The 7,413-nt window shown below is 47.6% G+C and overlaps 1 protein-coding gene across 8 annotated transcripts in view; it reads right to left on the reverse strand.

The window, feature by feature from the left end:
- Nucleotides 1-7,413, reverse strand: part of LOC105567774 (tyrosine-protein phosphatase Lar) — a 419,078-nt gene that overhangs the window by 99,858 nt on the left and 311,807 nt on the right. The window lies entirely within an intron of this gene.

Genomic DNA, 7,413 nt, shown 5'->3' on the forward strand with positions numbered 1-7,413 from the left:
GGGGAGGGATGCCGCGCAACAACGGTAGACGTAGCCCCGCGAAAAAATCCGCGCGCGCGCGCGCGCGCGGCCCAACGGGGATGCAATAATAAATTTATGAAAATTCCATGCGCACGGAAATATGCGCGACAAAGCAAATATAATTCGCCATTCCTTGCCGCTTTCAATTTACTTCGCCGCGGGATTTGCATCGGAGAACGATGAACGAATAAAAACTCATTTAGCCCTCCGTAAATATTTCGCGATCGATTTTCCCCGGTACCGAATCGGTCGAGAATCGCCGACGATTCCGTCCGCCCGCATGTTCGATCGCGATCCCAGGCCGCGTCGAAAGTTTGCTCGGCAATAATTAGTTTACTTAGGAATCTGGGGAATCGGCGACGGAGTCGATATCCGGTATGGGGAGGGTTGTCGGCGGGGCAGGGAAGGGGGTATCGCGAGACGATAAATCGAATCATCGCGCTCGCGATGCGGTGGGGAAACGGAGACGACATCGAATCCGATCCCCGCGTCTAATTATTAATCGCGGCGGTGCAATTATACCGCGGCGGATACGCGCATAACGAGGCGTATTGCGCGCGCGAGCGCGCGTACACACGGGCGCGCGTTCACGTACGCACGTGCGCTACCTGGCCTCTGTTTGATTTCACGGCTGTTGTTTAGCAGAGTCGGCGACATGTCGGCCCGACCTGCCTCCCTCTATCCCTCCGTCTCTTTCCCCTCTTTCTCATTCTCTCTCCCTCTTCCTCTCCGCACTCCCGCGTGTTTCTCTTTTGCGCGTATGTAAATGTATACGCCTGTCCGGCGCTAGGCGGCTATGTCCCGTTGCACATGCGTTTCTCTACACGTGTACATGTGTGCGCACCCACACCCCCGCGTGTTCCCGCTCGTGTTCCGTGTTCGCCGTAGGTACGTTTCCCCGTTATGTCGAAAAAACTACATCACGAATGCGACATCGAGATAGCACGCGAGTTCTGTTTGTCCGCTCGGTCACCGCGGAATAAATGGGATCTCGCGGCGCGCATCGGCGACGAAAACCCGCGTGGTAGAAACGCTGCGTTGCTAAATGGTTAGCCATTAAGGCTTCTCTTAAAGATAGATACGCACGAAATTATCCCGCCGCGGAAGCAAAGAAGAAGAAACGGAATGCGCTTTCATTGCATTTTAATGCGCCCTTTTGGCATTCTGACGTTTCAATTATCCATAATGCCGGTCCTCAAATTGACTCTCGAGCGTTTGGAAAGATTTTAAAATACCCACGGGCTTAATATAATATAAGAGTAGAAAAAAAAAATTGAATTTATATATACATTTCTCAAGTACCTTCTAAATTTTCAACACGTTCCCTAATTGAGTTAAGCGACGAGAGACCTCTACTATTTTCGGGGCAAGACTAAATTTAAAAATAATACGCGCATTTATACTGAAATACCGTCTTTCCACTTCTTTAGCAGCGGATAAAACCAATGTGTATCTTTTGCGCGTATTTTTGTAGAAGCATTAACATCGTCACTTATGTAACATTATTTCCTTTAATAACACACTTTTGAAAGTAATGAAAATGCTGAAGAGGAACTTTTACACCGTAACTATAATAGTTAAATTATCAGGCAAACGGTGGCGCAAGAGCTCACACATTTCAAGTGCAATAACTTCTGAAAAAATCGGAATTCCGTTAGGGCGTATTTTATCCCGCCGCGCCGGCACCAAAGTTGGAAACTTGTTCCGCAAATCGTCTACCTCCGGACGTTTTAACGTTAATGATAAGAATTCTCTCAAAGTATCTGTCGATAGAGTCGCGTTTGGAAAACCATCCGGCAGTTTGCATAGTAACGGCATGGATACGCGAGATAATGCGCCGACGAAAGATACTTTTCGATCCTACGTGTCTCGGCTTGAGGAATCCGACGATGGAAAGTCGATGCGCGTTGCATGCGGGAACGCGAGACGGACTCGCGGCGTATTTTCGCGTGCATTTTCACGCAAGGCGCGCGGACGACTGCGTGGAAACCGTTGGATATTTATAAAGGCACGCCAGATATTGAAAGGATCGGGCGTCGTTATTTACATAAAAGTGACAATGCGAGAAAAGGGGGCGGACGGAGGTGGAATCGCAGGCGGAAGATACGTAGCGGTAATAATTATTAAACAAGATACGCTTGTGACAGCGTGAGGTAGGAACGCTTTCATGGACGTTTTCACAGACGCTCTTTCGCGAAACGTCGTGCCACCATTACGTCGTCGTGCATAATTTCGCGGTTACGCTCTTGCTAAAGGATCGCATGCGTCTTCACGTGTGCTTGTTCGTGATTAGGAAAGACTGGAAAAAGGGCGAGAAAAGCGAGACTGCTAATTGAAAACTGTTTCGACGGACTAAAGGCAATTGATTTTCCGCGCGAAAGGAGGATGTGCTAAGATCTATTCTTTCCCAGATGTAAATTAATAAGGTAGATACTTGTACGTGATTTTCGCGAGATGTTAATTGGGCCGTTTATCGAGATGGACAATGGACATTGGTTAAAATTTTTGATTCAAGATTAAATTTAGTACGTCCATCACTCTTCGGATTCGCGTAGCGAAGAATCGCTAAGATTCCCGAGACGAGAATTATCGATGGATAGGGCGCGCCGGGGCCTGGGGATGGCGGCCGCAGACGCGATGGGATTCCCATACGGGTTAGATGCCCGTACGGCCACGTGAGTACGTTTGGAAGCATATGTAAAATAGATGCGGGAAAAATAGACGAAAGGACACCAGGGAGTGCGGATGAAGGTTAAAAGAGGAGCGAGCGAAAAAGAGGAGAGAAGATAGAGAGAGAGGGAGGGTTGGAGGGGAAAGAAGGGAACGTCCCGACTGGCAGCAGCCTAGGAAGCTGCAATTGGAAATGCAATTTTGATGCAGAATACACGAGGAAGAGTCCTCGTAAGCTGAAGGAGCGGCTACAGCCACGGGAGTTACTACGAGTGGCCTTTACTTTAGGGGAACGGCAGCGGATGCTGCTGGGGAGCAGTGGAAAACCCCTCCGTTTTCCCCTACCGGGGGATAACGGGACGGAGAGGTCGCCAGGAGGCCATTAGGTAAAGTAGGTTTTGACTTATGCCGTCGCGCTAGACGCCCGATATATCTCTATAAACTGCTGCATAAAATATAAGAGAGCTCGCTTCGCCGTCTATACGCGGATACGCGCCGCGCCACGCCGGTTTCAGGGCGAAGGAGGACTCAGGCACCTGTAAGCGGCGGCTTATTGGCTTACCTTACACCTCGGAAGAAGCTGCGACCTTTCGAGAGGCCTTCCGTCAAGCCGATGGTAAACCCTTCGACATACGACATCTTCGGATGCGCTTCTTTGTTCTATTTCCGCTGGAAGCGACGCGCTGCTTCATCACATTTGCCGCATACACTCGTTGGTTACGAGAATTAAAGAGCTCTTATTTCCGGAAAAAGACCCACATTTTAACAAGTGGAGATTATACGAGATTATGCGAAAGGAGGGTGGTCGTATAAAACGCGTTCCTCATCCGTTGTAAATAAATGTTGTTATCCAGGGAAGACGGTGTCTTAATATTAAGAACAAGCGAGCACATTTAGCGCCGAGTTTGTGCGTTGAAAATGTAATCCCGTACGAACAATCTGTCGAGGTACACTTAACGAGTACCCCTCACCGTTCGTCAACACTACGATCGATTACAGCAAGCGGGATGTAAGTTTAACATCACTGTTGGAAGTTCCCAGCAGCGGAGTATGCAGTTGCCGCGCTTAATATCCAGCCAGGTTGCGGGGCCAGTTCGCTGCCGCAGCGAATTACTTTCAGCTTCAGTACAGTGTTTACCCAGTACAGAGGGAATTATTAATGACCGGTGCTTTTGGATTGCCCGTACTTGCTGTAGAGCAGCCAGATGATCCTTCTGGCGCCTACCGGAAGGTTTGCGCCGGCAATGATTATCGATATACGCCTCATTACTTAATAACGCGGTTGCGCATTAACCGTGTCGAACATTATCATATTAAAACGCGCCGCGATTGAAGGTCCGGGAATTGTCCATAAATCTTGGGCGCCGTGCAAACGCTGTCGGATTTTTCGCACCGCGCAAAGTGAATACCGGCGAGCGTATCATCAGCCGGACATTCGCCAGAGATTATTGAAACTCTGGTATTTCCGGTATTTTCGTCGATTTTTCTTTACACGCCGTATCCTTCATGGGGGAAGTACGATTGCTTCATCATGATGACGCATCGATAAGCGTTGTCGGGCGGAAAACGCGAGATTGGTCGCGCCAATGCTAATAAGGGGAAGGTCGTTGCGATCTTTTAATTAGCAATCTCGACGAATCCGGACAATCGCACGGTTATATCCGCGGCGGTGAACGCGGCGGGGACGTGCGTTCCGGCGGAAATCAAACTCCTGCTCCCGAGATGGGGACCGGGGCGAACCTACCCTTCCGCGCCCTCCCACCGAACTCCGGATGCTTAACCAATTAACGGTTAATCTACCGTGGAAGAGGCGCGCGAGTTCCACGACTTTCCACGGAAGTGCGGAACGGCGCTCCATCGGGCGGCGCCCTGTCTTGCGAGGTCTCTCTGTCTCTTCCCCCTCGTTCGTAGCCGTCGCCGTCCCGCGTCGTATTTCCACAGCCCGTCTGGTGGCGGCAGCGACCCCAGCCAGCAGCCGCTGCCAGCTCACCCGGAAGCTTCTAATTAATCGCGGATACCGCGCGAAACGGTGCCGTTAATTGACGCCCGGTAATGTGATTCTTCCGCTTGGGCGCTCCCGCGCCACGCGCTCCTTCGTTAAAACCGAAGCAAAGAAAGGAAGCCGGACGGTTTGATTGGCTCTTTCGGCCAACTTTTTCGCGTAGTTCTCGCCGAGTAATTAATGCCCCCGGTGCTTCGCGATGCGGGTCTTCCCTATGACCGCGGGGCATTATTCATCCGATCTCCCCCGAGATGCTTCACAAGGACTTTCGCCTTATCGACAGGCCGCAATCAAGAAGTTTTTGTTTCTTTATACCGCAAAGAAAAGATCATAATGTGAGTCTGGATTGACATCAAGCGACATTGTACATCGAAAGTTTCGTACATTTAACGGTTTTTCTTCTCGTTTCTTTTCTAGATGAATAACGCAGCAATTAAAGTAAAGATATGAGACGATTTTTAAACGCTAAGACAAGTTTTCAGAGTAACGGTAAAAGCTATTGACATTCTTCGGGTCATGTTTTCTCCATTATACACGTCGTTGTACGCTGTTTGTAAACTTGAATTCAGTTTCTACCCTGCAGCGCAAGACAAACATCTACCGTGTTTTAGACCTACAAAACTTTTCTCTCTCTAGTTGAAAATAACGACGATCTCGAGAACAATTTAGTTTTCTGTGGTATAGCAACGAGGCGAAGTAGGACTAGATATGCGTCCCATATATCGCGCGCTCTTTGTTTTGCGTCGACGGTTCGCGGAAAGCTTCCGCAAGAACGCACATACATATGCACACTTTGTGGATTAAATCACGAGAAGCTATTTGCGGTATAATTCACCGGAGTAATAAAAAAAATTAATACGTTAGAGGAGAAAACAGTCGATGGTATCCGGTGTATATTTATCTGCCACGAGCCTACTCGTTCGTCTAGAATTGGTACTTGAAGGCCTGAAGGTCTGCACACGTGGGCCAGTCGGTCATTATTGCACGGAGTTTACACGCTCGATCGAGATATACAGGGACTGCGGCGGGCTTCTGGCGCGGGGATATCCCCGTGGACCAGAGCTAACGCGCAAACACGTGGGGACCAACGTCGAGGCTGCGCCGGCTAAGTGTTCCGGCTCATTAGCGCGTACGCATACACGCGTGAAGGATTTACATGGGATCGGTGTGCGTTACCTCGCACAGAGGTTGATCCGAGCGTGCCGGAAGCGTGTTCCATCTCCATTTAGACTGGACGGTGGAGACGTTGCTTATGACCTTTGAACGATGGTGTTATTCGCGTACAGATCTGTCATATTTAATGCGTGCATAAGAGTAAGTAAATAATGTGCGCGTGTCGTCATTCAGAGGAAATGTTTTCGACATTGAAACAGTACGGATGATTATACGTTCGGAAAGAGGTGATAATCAGACTTTACTCTTAGCTGAACTTATTATACTACAAATCAAACTTATGGATTTATATATATGCGATAAATGTTGCTGTACTCTCAATCAGTGCGTTATAACTGTGAATCAGTGAATATTTACTGTTTTCAGTGATAATCCACTGATTGACTTTTAGAGAGTATGGTTTAAATCTAAATATCAATCAGCATTAAAACCAATGGCATCAGAAGGGCACTGGTTCAGTTAAAACCTCGCTTTCTGATGCTGACTTATGCAAGAGTCATTAACGAACGTCTGGTTACGGCCGTCGTGGATCGACCAAATCGAAGTACGTAAATGATTAACGGGACCATTTCGTTGCGCACAAGAAGTAATGTCGCGCGAGTGACACTCTACCGATATAATAATAATTAATGAAGGAGGAAGAGCGGCATTACGGGCGACGGTCCGTTTATATAATTTATCGCATAAATATTTTGCCGAACGATGCAAGTGGCAGGAAAACGCAATACGGCCCTGCGCGGTAACGACATTTCCATTATGATTTACCACAATCGAGTGTAACTGTTTAGCCGGGAAACTACGGGGTATATGCGGTCCGAATAGTTCAATTAGTGCTCAAATATTTACTCCAATTGCGGCTGGTATCGGGACGTTATGGGTGCAACAACGAGAGAGGGGCGGCCTCGAGTATCGTATAAAGCGCAGTGTAATCATTTGCGCCGATTACAGAAATTTGGCACGGATACAGGCGATCAAATTCGCAGACGTCTCGTATTATCCGATCGATCGTAACCTCGTCTAATGGTTTAACCTGTCGTTAAACGTCATACTCGATTTACTCCATCGACTCGGTATCTCTCGACGCGCTGCGAGCTGCGCCATTTCCGGCGCAATACCATTTTGATTCCGAATAGCCGTCGTCGCCACTTTTACCGATAGTAATACTCCGTATTTCGATTTGGAAATTAAATATACAGTTGTCCGTGACGAGTCTGGAAACGATTTCTCTTTGAAAAAAATTCCGCACTCGAGGCTAATCTTTTTCATAATAAACATTTGGCTCGATATATTTCATTAATTATAATAAAATTGATATTTTATTAAGCAAAAATCCTGAATTACAAAAAGATTATATATTATACACTGGTCAAAAAAATTAACGCAACAAGAAATTTACATCAAAATTTGGCGAATTTCAAATAAGCGTAACTTCGCGAAAACTGGTCGAATGGAAAAGTTTTTTATTTCACTTGATAGGGCAAAGTCACTGCTTTAAGAAGATCTTATTGGAATGTGCAGTCACTCTACCCATTAACCGGAACTTTCTC

Source organism: Vollenhovia emeryi, unplaced genomic scaffold (genome assembly GCF_000949405.1).
Source record: "Vollenhovia emeryi isolate VEMERY1.0 unplaced genomic scaffold, V.emery_V1.0 DF939134.1, whole genome shotgun sequence".
In the NCBI taxonomy this organism is placed as follows: Eukaryota; Metazoa; Arthropoda; class Insecta; order Hymenoptera; family Formicidae; genus Vollenhovia; species Vollenhovia emeryi.